General features: G+C 31.1%; 1 protein-coding gene across 18 annotated transcripts in view; it reads left to right on the forward strand.

Annotated features, from left to right (window-relative positions):
* Magi (membrane associated guanylate kinase, WW and PDZ domain containing protein magi) overlaps positions 1–23,297 on the forward strand; it is a 278,759-nt gene that overhangs the window by 101,848 nt on the left and 153,614 nt on the right. The window contains exon 1 of one of the 18 annotated variants that reach the window (XM_080153878.1): positions 19,083–19,355. The exons of the other annotated variants lie outside the window; for them this stretch is intronic. The gene's annotated coding sequence lies outside the window, so the exon portion shown is untranslated. Of the gene's footprint in view, positions 1–19,082; positions 19,356–23,297 lie in introns of those variants that run through there. 18 annotated transcript variants of the gene reach the window in all.

Raw genomic sequence — 23,297 nt, forward strand, 5'->3', positions numbered from 1 at the left:
ACAGTATTATCACTGTATTTTTGCTAGTGGTAATTCTGCCATGTACCCGGCTATGTTTTGAGGAATCTGCCAGGGAATCTCCCTGGAAATCTGCAGTAAATATGGAAATTTAATGTTGGGAGAGGGGGGGGGGGGTAATATTTGAATTCACTTGTTAGATACAAGAATCTACCAGTACCCACAAATTAATTAGAAATTCAATGTGGAGTTCAAGGTTATTATTGTTCGGTAATATGTTAAATTCAAATTATCTGCAATGATTTTACTTTAGTTTTAAGTTATTGTAAAACACATTAATGTCAAGATTTTTGTATGCAAAGAACAAAATAATCAATTATTGTTATTATTTAGATATGGTTTTCTTCAAATAAACTGTTGAAATTGATTTATATTTGTCTAGCAGTGACATAAACTAAACTTAAATATTCTAATTTAAATGCTAAAATTCTAATAATACGATATTTGTATACTTTATGGTCCTTGTTATAGTTGTAGACTAAAATCTGTGCATTATTTTCTATGTCAGAGCCTTGCACATAAATAAATATCATGGTTTGTCAGCCGCCATTCTTGCGGTTGCTTAAACTGGTTTGCGGCTGCGGATTTCATCAGAATGAGCAACTAGTTTTATCTATTTTACAGTAGGCTTTTGCCTCAAACGGCTGACTAACTCATTTTTGATCAAATAAAGCATATTTTGGCAGTTTTTCTATCCCCTGAGAAATATAATATCCTTGGAGGATTTATGTGATTATGTAGATTTTTGTACACAAGAAATAGGAGTACATTTTCCGCTCTATTCTATATAATGTCGCCATTTTTCTCTTGACTTTCATATTAGACATTGTTGTTTTAGACTAAACAATGACAGTTCTTTTAGAAGAAGCATATCTAAGCTGTTAGGTGAAGATTTTTCAAATATTTAGGTATATTCTTTTCTCATCTGTTTTTAAATAACCACTTTAATAATCCTAAATCATTCATATTTAGTTTAAATGCCAGACAATTGTCAAAAATTACTAGAATTCTCATACAATTTTTTTGATAATGATTTTTGAGTTTGAAATAGATATATTGATGAATTTCGAATATTACTTTTTTTTCTTTAATAAGAAGTTTGAAAATATTTGTGAATATCAAAAACCATAAATTATGCAAATTTTATCCATCCTCGCAAAAAAATGTGCCGTTTGATTTGACATTTTTGCGCCATGACTGCGGTGTTTTATGAGTTGATATTAGAGATAAAAATATTCGACCGTCCTACTCTTTATCTACAGGATATTTATCAAGTTCTGTATATTTGGGTATACTACAGCATATCATGATATCAATATTCAACATTGTGAGAAAAAAAATTAACTTAAGGAAGTGATTTATCGATTTATAATAATGGAATAGATAATAAAAACATTCTTCAACACATTCAACATAATACATCTACCTTGGTAGATAAATAAACCTAACTTTAAAATTTTTTTTATTACTTGAGGAATCATAAGTCTCATTTGTGTTGAGACACAGATATTTTATTCCACCAAAATCCTAGATTTAACAATTAAAATCCAGGTTCGAATATTAAAATCAAGATTTAAAAGAAATTTATACTATGATTTCCTACCTTAGGACAAAGGTTTTTTCGAATTAAGTGTCAAATATTTAATTGTTATGTCCTTATTTGATATTGCAAAAATATTAACAGTGGGGCAGGGAGGGAGGGGACATCGGGATGTTAATGATACTAGTCCCCAAAGTTTTAAAATAACCTTTTTATATTTGTTAGCTTAACAACTTTAAGGGTTTCCATTGAATTTTGATTGGTTGGTTCATTAAGTTCAATGTTCAAACGTTTCAACCACAATTAATAATCTTCAGAAGGGGTAATTTTGTGTAGCATCATTGGGGTTGTATATCAAATTAAACAGCCATTGTCTTATACCCTGCACTGTAGATCCGTGCAAGAGGGGTGTAAACGTCCAAGCTAAAACTGTTTATCGTGTCTTTAGTGTTATATGGGCTGGAAATAAGAGAGAAATTTAGAAAAGAGGGATTGGTATTTAAGTCTGACTGTTTCAGGCATTAAAGGATAAATATCAATAACTTATTGTTATACTTAGCTATGATTGGTTAAGTCAATACTAAACCCATATGCAGGATGCCTTACTTTACATGGTCATCCCTCGTGTTGATTTATTTATAAAAGCAAGGGGTTACAGGGTAAGGACAATGAACAATAAATTAATCTCAGCCCCGTTAATCCACAAAACTTCTCATTTGTAAATTAATATAAGTGGTATAAAAAAATGTATAAAGCTATCCAATAGCAAAACATGTTTATTCAAGAGGGTATAAGTATTTGCAGCCCATTGTCTACTCCTTCCCTAGCTTACATTATTTTTTACAGGTTTTACGCTATTATATCTTTTAAAACGCGGGTAAAATATATTTTTTTTAATAATTTGATTTTAATCCATTCACCCATCTCTAAATCCATGAGTATAATTCTTTAAAACCTCTTTGATGAATTTCAAAAATGATTATCTCGAGTTGTATTTCAAACCGACAGCTCTATAGATACGAACTGACAACAATCATAAAAGATTTGTGTGTAAGATCTCATCAATGTCTGTAAGGAAATGTGTGCTTGCATCTTAGAGAAGTTTTTTGCTTTTTAATTTCTTCTTTTTGAGAATATTTTCCCAACCTCTTAGTTTAATTTTCAATTGTCCTATCTTTGAAAAGTATTAAACATTGTATAAACCAATTTTAAAGAAGAATTAAATTCTAAAAGTTTTATTTAAATTTTAAAAATATATTTCACAAAATGTAGTGAAATATGATTTGGGTTTTAAATATTTGAAGACGGTTAAAGTCCCTCAACAGATTATGACGTCATACGATAGAATAGCCAATGAGAGGCCAGTATACAATGTAATTGACCAATGCAATGGTAAAATTTATTGGTTATTTTATCGTATGACGTCATAATCTGTGGAGGGACTTTAATCATCTTCCGAATATTTACAATTTGACAGATTTCAAACCTTTACCATAAAGGTATGCAAGTTTGTGGTTGAAAAATACCTCACCTAAATAAAAGGCCTTTTAATCTTAAATTCAATTTAGAAACAACTGGCTTCATAATGAGTGAGGTTAGCTAAATTTAAGGATTGCGTATCAGAGATCAAAACAGAATTTATTTACGCAATAATTTGAGTATAAAATGTGTAAAGTTTGTTTCCATACATTTAGTAAAACTACATTGTTCAAACTTTGTACAAGAATTACTTTCAGTTTTAACCCTTCGCCAAAAAGAAAGGGTTAAATTAATAGCCTGAATTAAGTCACCTTATGTTTTGACAGCGCTTGTGACCTCTCCAGGATTGATAGATGTCTCATTTTGCCACTTTAACTTCCACCAAAATTTAAGTTAAAGAATAGATAGGTCGCTCTACCATTGGGTCGGAGACCCTTTGCTGACTTCTGAATATCAGCCAATAGCGTCGGAAATATAAACAAAGCAAAGTCGCTACAAAAGAACAGAAAGCAATTTGCTAGCAGACGAAATGGTTCCCACCAGGCTTTGTCTGAGTTATACGTCTATACTTATACATTTATTCCACCAATAAGAGTTATGAGATTTATTGATTGGTCAAAATAAGTATTCATTTACATATCCCTTGATCTTACATGAACATTTTTAGAATCACTGCAAAGTTTACAAATTCCTTTAAAGATAAAATAATACAAACTTCTGACTTTTTGTCACTTTAAACAAAAAATACTTTTTAGTTGAGAAAGTACTTTTAGTAATTTTAGCTTTGACAAAAGTGAATAGTAAGGTCGTATGCAGCAAAAGACCAGTTAAAAAGGGACAGGAAAACGGACAATTAATTCATATTCCGTAAATACTTATGTTTAAAGTTTATTTTTTGACAGCTAGACAAATTAGGAATGTAAATCTTTTTAAATGGAAGCAAAAAATTGCCTTGTATTACATTTTAATTCATTACAAACTTAAATTAAACTATTTCTATAATATGAATTAAATTGAAAAAATCACTAAACCTCTTGCCTATAAAATAAAAATATTTTTTTTTTAAACACAAAACCTCTTCTTATTTCTATTCAATAAACAACCTATTGATAAAATATGTACTACTATTAACATTTTCTAAGTAAAAATAATATAAAAAAAAACTTCTCATTAGATTTATTAATGGAAAGTTTTCACTAATTAATTTGGATTGAAAGATGATCACGAAAGAAAATTTAAAACTCATTATCTAAAGAAAGAAAAAATAGTCTAATCATCAATATTTAAATTAAATAAACCGTTGCTCTTAATACACAAATTAGAATTATATTTTGGTTTCTATGCAGGGATAGATTAATGAAAGATATATTTACCTTCTTAAATAAAAGATTAGTTTTCAACCTTTACATAGTTTTACAAAAATTTATGTAAAATCAGGGAATTTGGGGATATTTGACTGAAAATTACATTGGTTCCCAAAGTTTTATAAACCTGATCTCTCATTTGTTGGCATAAAGTCTTTGGGAATGTATATCAAATTTTGATCGGGTTATACAACCTCTCAGTGTCTAAACTTTTCCACAAATGATTTTAATCCATATAAGGGGTAATTTTGTTCATCGAAATTGGAGGGTGTATACCATAGTATGTGCACACGAAGAAACGCGCGTGCATGTGTGTGTGTGTGTGTGTGTGTACTGTGTATATGATCTCCTCCTAGTTGTTGAATGAATATATATTCCATACCTTTCTAGAATAAACAGATTTACAATTGGACAAAAAAATTAAAGGATTAAGAAAATTGATATAAAAATATTAGAACCACGGCACCTCCTATAATCCGTTGTTTTCCCGTATCATTTGCTTTCTAATACCACATTTTATGCTCTCAATCTAAATGACAACAAAATTATAAAACCCCTAGATTATATATTTTGGAGGGTAGCATTACCCCCACCCCCGCTGTTTATTTGTATGCCTTTGATCTTTATTTTGTATATCAAAACTCATGATATAAGCTATACCTTCATCCCTGCGGAGATTTGAATAGGGGCTTGATTAGGAGAAACTTAACCCAACATAACATGATACAAAATTACCTATAACATGTACGCCATGTAATGGTTATATTATACGAACGAGGCGTTAGATTTTACGTACATTTACATTATGTTTATGTTATCGTTACAATATATTTCTTACGGACGTTCGTATCATATTAGATCGTTAAGTAGAATGAATATAGTATATACGTGGATATTATGACAGGGAAAAATTTGTCATTAATTTATGTTTATTGGTCATTTCATCATCCAGTAGGAGGGGAGGGGATGGGGTTTAAGGGGTGAGGGGAACCGTTGTTATGGCCTGCTGAAAGTTTCACTTTATTAGAGAACGTGAAAATCTGGTGTAACATCTAAGTAATCCTACATACATTTTTAGTTTTAAAATTTTAAATTGAAATTTTTGAAATATATTAGTATTATAACCTTTTATGTTTTCATAAAACGAGGAGAAACGCGTCAGAAAGTAAAAATAAAAGTTTGAAATAATAATCATAATTCATCTTCTTACCTCCTTTTATTACATTTCCATACTTCGTACAGACCACTGTTCTCTTCAGTTAAAATAAGACTTTGTATAATAACGAAGGCCAAACTGCATAACTTTTGCACCACTTTTGAAGTCGTATTTTTTTAGGGGTTTTCTTTCCCACTTCTCCTCTCATCTTCCTCATTTTTTGACGTCACATAAATCAAAAGTGACACAAAATTTATGCAGTTTGGTCTTCGTCTGTATAGTGAATAATCAGGAATAAGTTATGACCAACAAGCGAAATAAATCTAAAATAATATTTGGGGGTCAGATGTATAGGTCGTCAATTCTACGATGTGTTGACCCCCCAACGACAGCTGAAATTGTTTATAGGTTTCGTGATTTGTTTTTCGAATTAATTTTGTTGTTGTTATAAGCTACTTTGTAATAGACTTTTGATTTCGGCAGCTGCGCTTAAGCCACTTGGCTGCTTCACAATTATCAATCTAACTTTTTAAAATCAGCTAAGTGTCTAAACCTGCTATAAAATTGCAATCCATCAGTCAAGTAAAATATATCAAGCACCCTGACGGAATTCATTGGTATCTTAAGCACGGCTGCCGAGCCCTGCTAATAACCTAATAAAAACTCGTATTGACTGAACAATTTTCTATTATAGGTATGTTTTCTTTTTCTTTTAGTTATCATAGTTGAAGTCATATGTAAGTATACACATATTTCCACACCTAGAGTACATCATTCCAAATTCATAGGAGTAACTATTTTCAAATAGGTTTACCCGTTTTCATATAGGTATACCAATTTAACTTATAAGCTATGATTGTCTATTTAGTGCAAAAAAATAATGACTAGATTACTACAATTAATTATGATTAGGATAAATGTCAAAAAAATAAAAGATTTCCAATTATGTTTTTAAATACTCTACATATACGTCCAATGGTGAGGGTAAATTGGTGTTTTTCCCCCTCAAACGTTGAAACCACTTTTTTTATCCCCCTCAAAACCTTTAAAAATAAAATTAGATTTCCCACTCACATCTATGAAACCACTCATTTAATCCTCCTCAAAATATAAAGCTTGGACGACCCTGATTCTCTACAATAATATTTTTTAGCTAAGAAAACTATCTTAATAAATTTAAGGGATGCAGTTAGACATTAAAAGATAAATGTTAGGAAAAATAAGAAAAATGGGCCCAGACAATGTTTTAATATGCCTCTACATGCAGATAGTAAAATTTATTCATTTTTAAAACAAATAAAACCGGGATGATAACATCCATAAAAGCGAAAATTGCAATTATGTAAACGATTGAGTGTGCTTATCAAATCAAAAAAAAATTTTGGATTGTATAGGCACATACTATACTTTGTACCTACGGTTTTGAGAGTAGCTGCGCTCTAAATAATGTGAATTAAAAAATAACCAATAATGATAAAAAAAATCCAAAGAAATTACCTAACGATCAGACTACTCATCCATTCTTGAAAATACATTTAGACCTTACTTCATTTAGTACTGAAGCTCTAAAGTTTGGACCTTTTTAAAGAAAAGCTTTACTTAGAGAACTAAATATATATATTTGAAACTATTTAAATTAACGAAAGGAGCTATCTGTCTGTGACGTACGGACGGACCAACCCTGATTACAGAAAAGCTTCGCTTTTAAATAATCATGACTAAATCTATTTAAAAAGTCACTAAACCTCTCGACTTAAAATGTTAAATGTATTTCTGAACTGTGTATAAAGAGACATATATTCGGCAATTTGTTTAACATCTCCTAGGAAAAACTAGCGGTTGCACATTTAATATCTAGAGGATCTGTATTCAAAGGGGGTGGAAGAAAATAGCCTAAAACCACCCTGAAACATATATTTATTAATTAATTAGCCCAAAACCATCCCAGGACCTAAATAAAGCTCACTTAAAATCGAGAACTCAATTTGTTTTGTATTCATCGATATTTTAAAAGATAAGCCCAAAATATTTTACTGTTTTATGATGATACATCTAAAAATATATTCTACATCTTCATCTAAATAACGCAAGTAAAATTCAAAATAAAATAATGATGATTAATCTTGTTATTTCCTCTTGTTTCTGACAATATCTTAAATTTAGATTTTATAGTTCATTATTTGCAATAGCAAAACTACTTTAGAGGTTGTATATGTGTTGGTCTGTCTGGCTTGTAAAGCAATAATACGATTATTATATTTCGATTTTTATTGGATACAGTCATCTTTGTTATCTAATTTTTGGGAAAAATCTTCAAAAATAAAGTGAATGTTCTAAATTAATTTTTTATCTAAAATGCATTTCCACTGGTAATATTGGACGGAAATGTCCTTGTTTATTTTAAATTCTTCAAGAATCTTTAAATATGTAATTACATGTAAAATAAAAGTTCTAAATGAATTATATATATCTGAATGGCGTGGTACTAGCCATAAAAGGTAAACAAACTATTAGAAACAGTTAGATCTATCCAAACCTCTTTTGAAATAGTGCTATTTGTCAGTTACAAACACTTGAAGTCAACTTAAATTATTTAAATTGAACGTCGACAGATGAATTGAAAGATAGATAGCAATCAATAATGGTAGAATTAAAATTATTTAGCCTTTTAATATTTATTGTATGGAGCCCATGACCCCTCGGTATAGCTAAATATCTTGAGGCAACAGCCAAGCAGAGGACCATAGCACTCAGCATGTTATCAGCGTAGTGTGATTCTTACACAAAGCCTGGCAGAGGAGCATAGCACTCAGCGTGTTATCAGCGTAGTGTGATTCTTACACACAGCCTAGCAGAGGACCATAGCACTCAGCATGTTATCAGCGTAGTGTGATTCTTACACAAAGCCTGGCAGAGGAGCATAGCACTCAGCGTGTTATCAGCGTAGTGTGATTCTTACACACAGCCTAGCAGAGGACCATAGCACTCAGCATGTTATCAGCGTAGTGTGATTCTTACACAAAGCCTGGCAGAGGAGCATAGCACTCAGCGTGTTATCAGCGTAGTGTGATTCTTACACACAGCCTAGCAGAGGACCATAGCACTCAGCATGTTATCAGCGTAGTGTGATTCTTACACACAGCCTAGCAGAGGACCATAGCACTCAGCATGTTATCAGCGTAGTGTGATTCTTACACACAGCCTAGCAGAGGACCATAGCACTCAGTCAGCATGTTATCAGCGTAGTGTGATTCTTACACACAGCCTTGTAGAGGAGCATAGCACACACCATGTTATCAGCGTAGTGTGATTCTTACACACAGCCAAGCAGAGGAGCATAGCACACACCATTTTATCAGCGTAGTGTGATTCTTACACACAGCCTAGCAGAGGAGCATAGCACTCAGCATGTTATCAGCGTAGTGTGATTCTTACACACAGCCTAGCAGAGGACCATAGCACTCAGTCAGCATGTTATCAGCGTAGTGTGATTCTTACACACAGCCTTGTAGAGGAGCATAGCACACACCATGTTATCAGCGTAGTGTGATTCTTACACACAGCCTAGCAGAGGAGCATAGCACACACCATGTTATCAGCGTAGTTTGATTCTTACATACAGTTGTTTGGTCATTATCTTTTTCGTCCTAAGATGCTTACATAGTTTCTTTGCAAATCCATGAAATATCAAGAAACATTTATCATAATACTAAAAAATATGCTTATCAAGGTTTAATTTCAGAATATGAAATTATAACCGAAAATATGCTTATTTTCTAGAACTTAAATCATAATAACAAAATGTATTTTAATAATTAATGCTAATTATGTTAAAAATATTCAAATAACTTAATAACCAAAGAAAAACTATTATACCACTAATTTTTTTATTACATAAAAATACCTGTCAAAAAAAAAGGATGTTTTTTCTCTTGTACATCAGCATGCAGTAATTGTAATCACTAAATGATAGGAACTGTCACTCTAGCCATGCGAATTTTTAAGGTTAAATAGTTTTCTTTATGGTTTAGAAAACGTTTTTTCACTTTTGTTTCCGCTGTCAGCTGACTATAAAATCTTACATGTAAAAGGACATCATTTTTAAGAAAAAGAAAGATTGAGTTAAAAGTTTTCTTGAGGTGCAATATCATTGCAGATGGTCGACGGGGAGGAAGGAGACAATGGGCTGTTTATTACACTAGTCCCAAAAGTCTTATAATAATGTTTTTTTTTCATTCGTTGGTTTAACAACCTTTGGGACTTTCATTGAATTTTGATTGGTTGTTTCTTTAGTTGAATGTCCAACCGTTTCAACCACTAGCTGTTATCTATAGAAGGGGTAATCATTGGGGATATACATTAATTTATCAGCCATTGTCTTATCCCTTAAGATCCCTGAAAGGGCGGGCAGGTGAAGTGTGATGACATGCGGACAAAGAAAGTTATGATTAATAATAGAATATTTATCCTAAGAAAGTGGGCAGAGAAATAAGGGTTGTAAATATAAAGGGACTAATAAAAGATTAAAATCCTATTCTAAACAAACAATAGGATTAAATTTAGATTAGATTTCATATTTATTAATATAACCTTATCAGCAATTAAAATTTTGCTATTGAGGAAAATTGCTTTTTAATGATTTTATAGCAAAATTGGTTACATTTTATCTCTTTAAATTTTTAGGTTGTAAATCCTACATTCCAAAATCATTAAACTTTTATGAAAAACATTGACGAAGACCAAACTGCATAACTTTTGCACCACTTTTGACGTCATCTCTTATTTAGGGGTTTTCTTTCCCACTTATCTCATCTTCCTCATTGTATGACGTCACAGGAATCAAAAGTGACACAAAAGTTATGCAGTTTGGTCTTCGTCAAACATTAAATATTTATGTCTTTTGCTATGACTGACCCAATGGATCAAGTAAATTATATACTTTAAATGCTTATTGGTACGCAAAAAATTTCAGTTGTCTTTCTTAAATAACAGCCGAAAAATTCTCATGTCTCCCTTTCGGACGAACAGACAAAATGAATTGTAGAGTAGCTTTATTCTTTCTTTAGCTTTCTATGTATAATGTTATAAAAAGTTATTCCATTAAACTTAATTTTGTTAACACGGTTTCGCTACATATGGAAAAGATCATTCTTTTTTTAGATTCTTTTGAAATTTGACGCTAAAATGCAGAGAATGGGTGAATAAAAGTTATATTGTTAGACAAAATTAGTTGGCTTTATAGCAGGTTTGAAATTCCAACTGCGCTACCCCCATAACTTTCTCTAGATCTGTTATTTCATTTGAATGGTCAAACTTTTATGAAATTGTATGTAAATCATATTGATTTAAACAGCTATAATCAATCAATAAGTACATGAGAGCTTTAAAATATGAAATATTTTCAAAGATATTTTGAATATTTTTGTCCTTTTGACGCAATTTCTTATAGGCAATATATTATTGTATACGCCTGTATTTATGTTTTCTCTTTTCTGTACCCACCTCTCTTTTTCACCCTTTTCCTTTCCCCGTTCCCTTTTGTGAAATGTTTCCAACAAGTATTGGTCATTGCAGTTTAGGCACCTTAAAAATTCCTAAAATCCCTCTTTCATTCTTGCCTTAACAACATAGAAGAGACTGAGAGAGACCCTTTGGAGAAATTATACCCCACTGCTTTTCCTCTCTCTCCCTCCCCTTATTTATCTTAACCTAAATATATGTCCTGTCTTTCCCATTTCCCCATCCCTTCTCCCCTTTAGGCGCTCTCCTATGTATTTATGGAACCGGTTCATGTCCACTCCCAACGCCTCTTTTTCCTCCAATCTCCCTCCACCCCCTCCCATCAAACTCAATTTTCATGTCTTGGAGCAAGTTCCAATCTGAAGGGCCTAAAAAATTGGGCGTGGGTAGGGATTTTAAAAGGGGTTGGGGGAATTAGGGGGGAAGTTTGCAAATAGGGAGGACTTTGATTCCATTTTGAGTAGATAGATAGGGCTTTAGAATTTGGACTTGAAAAAAAGGGTATACTATACATACACACAGAAATTCCAAAGTAGGATGGGATGGGAGGGTGGGGGGGTTATATAAAACAGATGTTGAGTATCTACAAAAAAGGGGGAAGGGGACTCCAGGTGGAATGCAGATGGAGAGAAATTTAGGAGAGGTGGGTGCAGCGGGTATTAAGCCCTTTTAGCCCCCCCCCCCCCCTCCCCAAATTTCTTACTACTAAAGAGTAGACACTAAACTAAACCCAACTTGAAAAAAAAAGAATAATACTATGTTATATCATCCCATGTTAAAATCCAGTTTCTAATCATTTACCTTCCTAAATGTTAAATTTAATGCTAAATCCATAAAGTGAATAAGAATTTGAAAAGCAACTGTGAAATTATAAAAAAGTGCATATATACAAAAAAAAGTGAAAAATACTAAAATGTGAAATAAAATATAATAAAACATATAAAGGACAGATTCTAAATGTTCTTGTGATTTATATTCTACACAAAATAAGTCTTTATTTGTTGGCTAGGAAAGAAAAGTATATTTCTTTTATGATTTTAATATTACTATATTCAATTTAAAGCTAAATTAAAACTACTTGTTTCATATGTAGTGCAGCAATAACAATCTAACAAAATGTTTTATCAAAGAAAAGTAACCTGTAACACATATTAAATTTTATACATTATGGAGATGATCCATCTGATTTTATGCAAATTATACTAAAGACTTTTTAAATTTGTCATTAAACAAGTTATAGAGTTGCTGTGCTTTTCACTGAAATATAAAACGAAGGCTCATTAAGATTTGTAATATTAGCAACTTCAGAAATTACTGATTAATTGATATATTAACATGTTTGGGATTAACCTCATTAGACTAAAACATGATACCTAATGATTTTTTTCTAAAGCAAAGCTTCTTTATAGATAGTATGTTTCATGCTTATTGCTTGTGTTTATGACTTTAAAAAGTAAAATATATTACTTTATACTTGCGAATGTTCGTTTGCCTCACAATCTTATCTGTTAGGCTTGGCTTTTATGGAACCTGTCATCCTTGTTGTTAAGAAGATACCATTTACACGCGTATTCATTTATTTTATGCTGACTAAGGACTACGTGCTTTTGTCTCAAGTCCAGCTTTCTGTCACAAAAATATTATACATTTTATACAGGTATCTTAAGGGATAAGACAATGACCGATAAATTGATGTCCATATCAATTGATTATACACAAAATTATACATTTAGTGGTTAAAGCGTTTGGACACTCAACTTGAAGAACCACCCATTAAAAATTCAATGAAAGTCCCCAAAAGTCGTTAAGCCAACGAATAAGAAAGCGTTATCATAAAAATTTGGGGACTAGTTTAATAAACAGCCCAATGTCCCCTCCCTTCCTGGATTCTATGTCATATGAAAGGAACAAGGATGAAATATTCTATTTTTCTCTCGTATTGGTCTATCAACGTAATTTTATGGGTATCTTAATAGTTTTTAAAAGCGAAGCTTTTGATAAATAGGGTCTATCCGTCCGTATATAACGGTTAGCTTGATAATTTAAACTGTTATGAATTGTTCTTTTGACTTTACTTCTGTTTATATTTGTTTGTCATACCGTTGCTTTATGGGTGTTGTCATCCTTGTTTTTACCATATTTTGTATTTTTCCACTGTGCTCCAATTATAAATTGTTTGTTATTAACTTATTAACCACCCCGGCCCTGGTCTCAAAGACATATCGTAATTGTTAATATTCAGACATTTTGGCAGAGTTATGGTAAACCATTGACACATACTTTTATTTTCTAGATCTGTCTTGATATATATGTACCTTCACAGTTTTCTCGAATAATGTATCTTCATCAAAATAGATTGTGATTTTAGAGAAAAATTGAAAAAAATTGAGGGGGGGAAGTTTTTTTTCTTATGTTAGCCCATGCGTTGACTAACCCTGCAGGGCCACCTAGTACCAAATACAGCCTAACCTAACTGACCAAAAGAAATAACAAACAAACGAAAATATGGGAGGGGGTTCTGTCCCCAAGAAGAATTATATTACCTGTTTTTTCTTTTTCTTTCAATATACTAAATATTAGGTATTCAAAGTAGGTTTTTAAGACTGGATATTTAAATTATACAGTTAAAAATCTAGAAATTTGAGTTATTAACTAAAATGCCAGAAGCCTACAAAGAAAAAAAAAATTATGGATACAATTTATATTAAATGAATATACTTTTCTTGTTTTTAGACCCCCCAAAAATTAGGATAATATTTGAAAAAAAGTGAAAAATAAACAAGTGAATTAAAAATCATAGAGTGATGAAAAACATATGCGGATATCCTACAAATGTTTGCGAAGTTTAGCAATAATATAGAGGAAGAGTATTAGAAAAAGCGCGGGCTATGTCACAAGGTCTGACCGCTAGAATATGAGCGGGCTATGTCACAAGATCTGACCGCTACTCAAACAATTCTCTGTTGTATATGCCAGGAATCAAAGATTATATTTTCGTGCAATTTTTTTTAATGATGAATTACTGAGTTTTTAGAAATTATTTGCTCACTTAACAAGTTTCATATTACCTCATAAATAAACTAAAAATATGCCACTTTTATCAACTAAACTAGATTTAGGTATGTCAATTTAGAAAATATTTAACTATGAAAATAATTTAAATTGGAATCTTTTAAATTTAAATTCACTAAGATTTAGAATAATTGTAGATAAATTAGGCTTCCACCAACTATTGTACCTAAGAATTATAATAAACTAAAAGGATTTTAAAACAATAAATATATAAAATGCATTTAACAAAAGATTTAATGTTTAGAATTTGTAAGCTTGGTGTTTGTGACAGAAGTTGTTAAGATAAAGCCAGGTTCTCTCTTTTGATAAGGATAATCACATTTGTACTTTAGTTTCTATGTTGCATTATATTTTATGCAACTTTTTCTCATTTTATTTTTATTATATTTCATTTGATTCTCGATATGAAACATTTTAAGTCCACAAGACAATTTGTCAAGGCAAAAAAAGGTGTTGGGAGTCTATATATAAATATTTCTTTCTTTAATTACTATACAGAAAAACGGACGTATAGACCATTTAGTTGTTGCATTACTTTGAAGGAAAAATAAGGATTCACATAGAAGAAGCATTTCCTGCATGCATTTTTCAACAAACAACGCTCAAATTAAAATTGTAAGAGCTTTGCACTTTAGCACTCTTAAAATTCATAAAAAAATGTATTTTTATTTTTAAATTTAAGATTTACCTACTACCTATTTGATGTTAAATGCGATTAATTTGACTTGTTTGTTCTAGTGAAGCTTTTTATAATGCATATAAAAATTAACGTCATACTGACCTACCATTGGTTAATTTAAATGTATATTGGCCTGTCATTGGTAATTTAGTGTGTGTTGGCCTACCATTTGTCATTTGTATTGAATGACGTCATTTTGTTTATAGGCACTATAAAGAGCTTTGTTCTAGTAATATATCGAAAACGTAAAATTTTGGGGAGAGATTTATTATTTTTATAGTTTTAATGTAACTTTTTTTCCAAACATTTTTTACAGTATGAGTATTCAATGCTTGATGTAGGAAGGAAAATACCCCATAACAACACTTCTTCTTGCATTCTCTAGTTGTTGACAATGACATTTAAGGATCAGACCTGGTTTGGGGTCCAGTCTTTTGAAATTTCCTATGCTTACATTTGGCTTTTAAAGGGCAATCTTTTAGAAAAGTTTATTTATTGCATTATTGATACTAGCGGTTTCACCCCTAGAAACCTCTAGGGGCACTTATCTTGGGAGGATGAAAGTTTTAAATAGAAAAAGAAAAAAATGTTATTTTGGGGGTAGGGGTTGGACATTTTTTGTTAGAAGGATGAGAATACACCCCCCCCCAAAAAAAAAGAAAAAATAAAGCCTTTCATGGACCTATAAGAATCTTTACTGTAAAGGTGAACCATATCGGTTCATCGGTTTTCAAGATCCTTTGCTACAGACAAAAAAAGTTAATACTTTATATAATAGGATAATTTTTTATTAAAAGAAATTAATAAGTTTTTTATGAAGAATTTAACTAGAGTTATCAATTTAGTTCTAGCAATTGTTGATTAAATTTTTTAATTTGTTTGTTTCAAACTGGATGTGATCCAAAAACTTTGTTTGTTCCAACAAAATTAGAATCTTGAAAGAAAATTGCATATTCTTCTGTTCGCAAATATTCCAATCTTTTTATCCATGTGCCAAAAAATCGGATCAGTAATATTTGACATAATATCATTTAACATAAATTCATTTCACATAAAACATTTGACATAAAATCACTTCACATAAAGGTACATTTGACATAAAAACATTTGCCATAAAGGTACATTTGCCATAAAGGTACATTTGCCATAAAGGTACACTTCACATAAAAACGTTTCACATAAAGGTACATTTGACATAAAGGTACATATGATATAAAGGTACATTTGACATAAAGGTACGTTTGACATAAAGGTACACTTGGCATAAAGGTACATTTGACATAAAGGTACACTTGGCATAAAACGTTTCACATAAAGATACATTTCAAAGTGTACCCGAGGTTGTCATTTTTTTCCCCGAGCATGGCAACCGGTGAACAGAATCTCAGTTCTGCACCACAAGCCTCGCACGACTGAAGTTCCCATGTCTATACAGTCATATTTATATGAAAATATTTTTAGAAGATTTTTGAATTTTTTTTTGAAGATTTTCCATTTTTTAAAAAGATTTTAGAAATTTTTATTTATTATTAAAAGAAAATCTTCAAAAAAAAATTCAAAAATCTTCTAAAAATATTTTCATATAAATATGACTGTATAGACATGGGAACTTCAGTCGTGCGAGGCTTGTGGTGCAGAACTGAGATTCTGTTCACCGGTTGCCATGCTTGGGGTACCTTTATGTGAAATGTACCTTTATGTCAAGTGTACCTTTATGTTAAATGTACCTTTATGTCAAATGTACCTTTATGTCAAGTATACCTTTATATGAAATGTATCTTTATGCCAAATGTACCTTTATGCCAAATGAGTTTATGTGAAACGTTTTTATGTCAAATGTACCTTTATGTCAAATGAGTTTATGTCAAATGATACTTTATGTCAAATATTTTATGTGAAATGAATTTATGTGAAGTGATTTTATGTCATATATTACTGATCCAAAAAATCCGGGAAAATTATTCATGATGGTGAATTATTAGATCTCCTACCTTGACTTTCATTGGTACTAAGAATTTTAGAATTCATATTTTGGACTTTTACTTACATCTATTTTTTACACAAACAATGAAAAATATGAATTTTTATTGATTAATTTTTTTGAATTTTTTTCTGTGTACGTACAATGTATATTCAAATTTTTCAATAAATTCTGTATCACGTATGGGCCCTCAGATGTCAAAACTTTATTTTAGTGTTTGGCCAAAATGACTTAGCAATTGTATCTGTAAGTACGTCTAATAACATCCTTTGCTATTTTTAAAATCCTAGAAAATTTTTTTTGCAAGAAAATTGCATAAATTCGCAACCTTTTTTAGAACCACTACATAACTCGAGTTTTAAAACTTTTTATATAAAATCCTTTTTACAAAAAATATCAATAATTACTTAAAATTAAACCTGAAAGAAAAAAAATCTCATTACACGTGTTAATTTGCATGTTTTAGGTCTTTTTTTGAGGAAAGTATAACTTCCACATTTTTGACAATGATATATTTTTTTAACATTTCAAAGTAAAATATAATAAAACTTAAACGATTTTTCTTGAATTATCAGTTGAAAATTTCATCAAACATGCAATTTAAGTGATGAAAATTTAATAAAATCATTTTTAGAATGTTTAGAATTACCAATTTTCTACATTTAAAACAAAATGTTAACATAATTTAAAAACATTTTAACATATAACTTCAAAAATCATTAACATTTTATAAAAAGATGTTTCAAAAAATAAATCATTAAAAGGTATTAAAATGCATTTGAAATTACTTAAAATTAAAACGAGAACATCTTTTTACACTGTATTCTATGTAATAGAGTTTAAATGACATGATTAGTGAATGAAATATTTCCTAAACTCATTAAGCCTTTTTGTGACTATATTAAAAATAATTTATTTTGTTTTATATTGCTTTTTTATTCAAATATTTGACAAAATTTTCCCTACGTCAATAAAATAAAGTCAGTTTTTTACTGTTTCCAGGTTTTTCTTTATAATTATAACAATTAAATATAATATAAATCTTCATTATCTTTTATTTGAATTATCATACACATTAAAATGTAAAGTATAAGCTAGAATAGCACTTTTTTCAACGAATATTTTAATGACATTATATCAAAATAATTCCTCTTAAATATCACACAACATATGATTGGGAAGTATAGCCATTTCTTGGAGGTATAATATTTACAAAAATACCATTAATTCTGTTTTTATCAGAAGTTAAAAAAATTGAACAATTCTAAAACAATGGTTGGCTGTCTAGATATTGAGTACACTAAGATTACGTCTCTGTTCTATTAAAATAACGTTGCAAAAAGAGGGGTTCTGAAAGTAATCTACCTAATTTTTTTTAAAGAACCAACAAGTACTGTCAGTATCTTTTTTCTTGTAATCTAGCAGACAATCAAATCATAACACAATTTTCATGATAAAATATTCAGGTTTCTACTTCACATTTTAAAAAATATACTGATCAATAAAATGTTCAAAATTTTACTTTGTACTAATTGACAAAATATGTTGTAATTCTTATTTTAAAGTTACATTTTTATCCCTGACAAAATCATAGACGACTTTTAAAGGCATCTTATCTAAACTTTTTGAAGAAAAACTTAAAAACGTTAATTAAGTATGAAAACTATTTTCTTCGATTTTTCTGAAGTTATTATCGCATTCTATGGGTTTTTTATTATCATTTACTTATATCGAAAGTGCCAAACATTGTACCCTAACTTATTCATTTAATAAAAAACCAGCCGTGGTATGTTTAAATTTAATATAAAATAACAAATGGTTTCAAACAAATTTAAAATGAAAAATCAGAAAAATTGAAACTGTTTTATTAAAAAACTAGCGGCTACGCCCCTAGAGGTCTCTATGGACACGTAAAATTGTTTCTTTTCAATTTATTCTAAAATCCGCTATTTACTAAAAATATTTTTTCGCCGATAGATGGTGTTAGTCTTTTTTTTAGATAATTGCGTTTTTTTTTATATTCTTATTTTTGTCGATTTTTCTGGGGATGGTGGTGGTACCCTTCCCCAAAATAGTTAAAAACCTCCCCGGGACCTTTGAGAAGCTACCCTGTTAATGAGAACCCGATCGGTTCAGCGGTTAGCAAGAACCTTCTTTACAAACAAACAGACACACAGACAGACAGACATACAGACAGACATACAGACAGACATACATCGTTCTACTTTTATTATAGATATTGAACCAAAAAGATTTTTAAAGAATAAATTAAAACTTTGAAACTGGTACAGGAGAAGAATACAACAGTTAATTACGAGGTAGTGTGTAAAACAGAATCCAACCGTGTCACAATCCTACAGGTCAACCAACAAACAGACACAGCCTCCAGCAAAAACAGCCAGCAGCAGCGGTCAGGCCGACAGCTAGCTGCTCTACCCTTGCTGCCAGAGGATCAGCCGCTTGATTTGCTAAATACTGACAGTTTAAGCTTTGAGAACGATTATTATAATTTTCCTCCGAGGCATCCGAGACATGGACATCTTAAGGCAGGGCTATTTGTACATGTGATTTTCTTTTATTATGATAGTATACCAATTAACGTATCACATTCGCTCGTCGTTGGGGAGATAATAGTAGAAGATGAAGAGATGATGGGTTAGATTCTTGTCCCTAACCATGATTAGAAAAAAATAGAGATTATCTTAATGATAATCAATTGAAACGGCATATTGGGAAACAGAATAATCTTAAGAAGGGTCTATATAACACATTGTCTATTGTACTATTACTGGATTTTTAAGTAAATCATATCTGTGAGAGGGGTAATATATTCTACACTAATATATTTAATATTGTCTCATAAAATAGGTGAATAGAGTGTTCAAAACAAAATCTATAAATCTTGAATAGATTTAGTATTATCATAATGAAGCCAAAATTGTGTCGGGCAAATTTAAATTTAAAGTACTCTTTAAAAATATCTGCTGCGCCCATTTTTGGATATTGCTTTATAAATTTCTAGTTCCCAAGAAGTGAATTTTAGGCTTTCAATCCTAATCATGACTTCTATATAGACAAAAATATGTAAAAGCAAGAATGGCAACATTCATAAATTAACGGAAAGAGCCTATCTGACTTACGGATGTACACACCCTAATAATAGAAAAGCTTCTATTTAAAAAAAATCCTTCTACATTTTTTTCTCAGATATCTTATACATAATTTCCCAGATTTTTTTCTCTCTCTGGTCTACTAATATATTCTCCGTCAGTCAGCGGAGATTGTTTCTAAGAACATAAGATATCTCTGGGGAGACACTCACTACATCGTTAACATTAACACTTATCATTTAGTATATTTTTGTTATTAAAATACGATTTTCATAATTTAATACAGGGGCGTCCAAGCTTTTTTTTTTGGGGGGGGTAAAAAATTTTAGGGGGGGGGGTAATTCGTGTTTGGGGGGGGTAAAATGGCGCGCGAAGCGCGTCGAAATTTTTTTTACCCCCCCCAAAATTTTTACCCCGGGGGTAAAATTTGATTGGCGGGGGTAATTACCCCCCCTAAAGTCTGTTGGGGGGGGTAAATACTCCCCCCAAATCTGTTGGGGGGGGTAATTACCCCCCCCAAACTAATTTACCCCAGGGGTAAAATTTTTTTGGGGGGTAATTTAATTATGTAAAAAAAGCACCTACCTAATCTATTAAGTTAATAAGTACTATCCTATAACATAAAGTAGTAAGTAAGGTTTATTTGACTATAGCTTCAGATTTCATTACTTTTAATACTGAGTTCTCCTTTTTAGGAAAGCTTCACATAGATCCCATGATGGTTCCACACTATTATAGGTCAATCCTTTGAGTGGTTTTAGGCTATTTTTCTCCTCCCTTTTTACCTTTTAGAAAACACGAGTTCTTAGATGCTAAGGGCGCCACTACTATTCAAATATATAGTAGTATCTCATTCTTTAGAACATAAAAATACAATAATTAACTCACTAACCAATGAACTAATATGATTATACTTTAAAGTGAAGCGTCTTATAGGTCCTGGTAAGTTTTATAACTAGTTTTGAGACACCCTGACATCCTCCCAAAAGAAATCGCCTATAGAAATTCTTTTTCATTACTTAATGAAATATTTAATTTAGTTAGGTATCTATTTTATGGAATCTTCAGTGCTTTACAATTACATCATAGATCCCCGGGATGGTTTTAGCCCTTATAAAGGCCCAAGCAAATAAAACATGATCAAACTATTAAATTTTTTGTTATCATAGTTAAGAACTGTTTTAACTGGTTGGACTATATTGGGGTATAGTCCCTTTTGTGGCAACGCTCTTTAAGGGGCGTTTCTTCGTTTTTTTCACACAAGCTTCTCTCCTATTTCTAGCCCCTGCGGGGGGCCAATTCCTTAACCATGTGGGGCAATCACCTAAACCAATATAACCTATCCTAAAATAAACTATCAAAAGCCATTTAGGATATACTTTTCATTAACTATTGGGAGACCAAACGAGGAACATAAAATATATTACACCTCAAGGCTCGAGTCACACTATGACTTTTTTTAGGGGGGGGGGAGGCGGGGATTACTCCCTCCCCCCCTCAAAAAAAATTTTCAGTAAAATTTTTTTTTAAGAACATTCAATTTGGGGGGGGTAAATACCCCCCCCAAAATTTTTTATTAAAGAACATTTATTTTGGGGGTGCCTACGGCACCCCCAAGGTAGGGGTAATTTTTTTTGGGGGGGGTATTGTTCACAAAATTTTGGGGGTGCCAAATGGCCCATTACCCCCCCCCTTGGACGCCTATGATTTAATATTTAAATTTTCTACTTACAAACCATATTTTTCAATCAAATGAAAAAATACATTTTTACATATTTCGGGTGTAGTCCCAACGGTTCTTAAGGGGCGTTTCGTCGTATTTTCACGGTAGATTTTCTTCTATGATTAGCCCCTGCGGGGGGCTCTAACCCAACTTAACCTAACCTAACAAAAGCTACTGTGAAAGTATGACGCAACGCCCCGTAAGAGGCGTTGGCACATACGGGACTAAACCCCATTTTTTCTAGGGGCTTTTACTATTCAATTCAACTTGAAAATGCATATGATTTTCTGGTTAAACTCGGGGTAGAACCGGTTGTGGAGTGAAAAAAATGGAAGTGGTTATAGAAGAAAGAAATAAAGGAGATGTGTTTGAAAAAATACAATTGTTTGTCAGAATTCTGGTCCCTTGTCCCTTCATTTAATTTTTTTTGTTCTCAGTCTGAAAATCACGAAACCTTTCAAACCATATACCTTTGAAAAATACCATTCATAAGGGAATATTCTATGTTTTTAGAAAAATATTCATTACTTAAAATGTAAAAAAAGGTCTAAATTGGCTTCTTTCTAAAAAAAATATCATAAAAAAGATATTTTGAATATCAGAATAAAAAGATTTAATATTAAATTGTATTTTTGTTCGGTGAACACGGAATTGCAATTATATACACCAGTTACAACTTACACACAGCTTTATTAACTTTTTATGCATTTCTGGCAGTTTTACATCACTTGCAGTTGGTTATAGATAGATACAATTGATAATTTTTATTAAATTATGTTTTTTTTTCTTTGACTTTGCACAGTTTTGATAAATCTCATAATATGAAAAAATGAAATTTTTATGCATATAACATCTCTGAAATGACGGTTTGATTGCCAGTAAACCCTTAAGTGTGTCTTTGGGTAGTTTTAGCTATCTTCCTATTTGGATATTCACCAAACCTCGTTACAATGTATTTTTTAAAGAATGAATAGTTTTTGATTATCTAATCTGCTAAAGCAATGAATTAAATAAGTTGCAATATAAATATCAAGAAAATTTCTAGGTGTGGCGTTTTTTTAGACATTAATTTGTAAGGATACTTTTAGTGTGGGTTCATTATAGCAAAACAAAAAAAGTTATATAGGTATTTTTTCATTATTAATGGTTAATATGTGTTTTATAGAGAACTTATATTTTACAATTTTTTAAATTATAAAAATATTTTTGTATCTGACTGAATTAAAACAACACCCCTCCTTGTAAAATAAATATTTACAAATTGCCTTGGTACAATATTGTTGTATCCTGAGCTGGATCTTTAAATCGTTTATAGGTGATTTAAACCGGGGCGATTCATTCAGCGCGCCATCAAATCTTTAAATACCAATCTTTAAATGGAAATGGCATGGGCGATTTGGCGCACCCAGTGGTGCGGTACTGGCGCGACAATGCCACTCACCGAGTGGCGTTGCCGGTTTAAATCGGGATGATTTATCTAATAAATAAATATTTTTTTTAATTACTTTAATATTTTATTGCAAAACTATCGTGAAAACATTTTTATAGTTATTTTTAAATAAATTATATATTAATGTTTTATATAAAATGCCATACTGACACGGCATTTTATATAAAATACCTTACTGACACTGCTTAAGTAATAAAGTTGTACT

The sequence above is a fragment of the Acartia tonsa genome, chromosome 3 (assembly GCF_053477335.1).
Source record: "Acartia tonsa isolate MP-2025a chromosome 3, ASM5347733v1, whole genome shotgun sequence".
Taxonomy (NCBI): Eukaryota; Metazoa; Arthropoda; class Copepoda; order Calanoida; family Acartiidae; genus Acartia; species Acartia tonsa.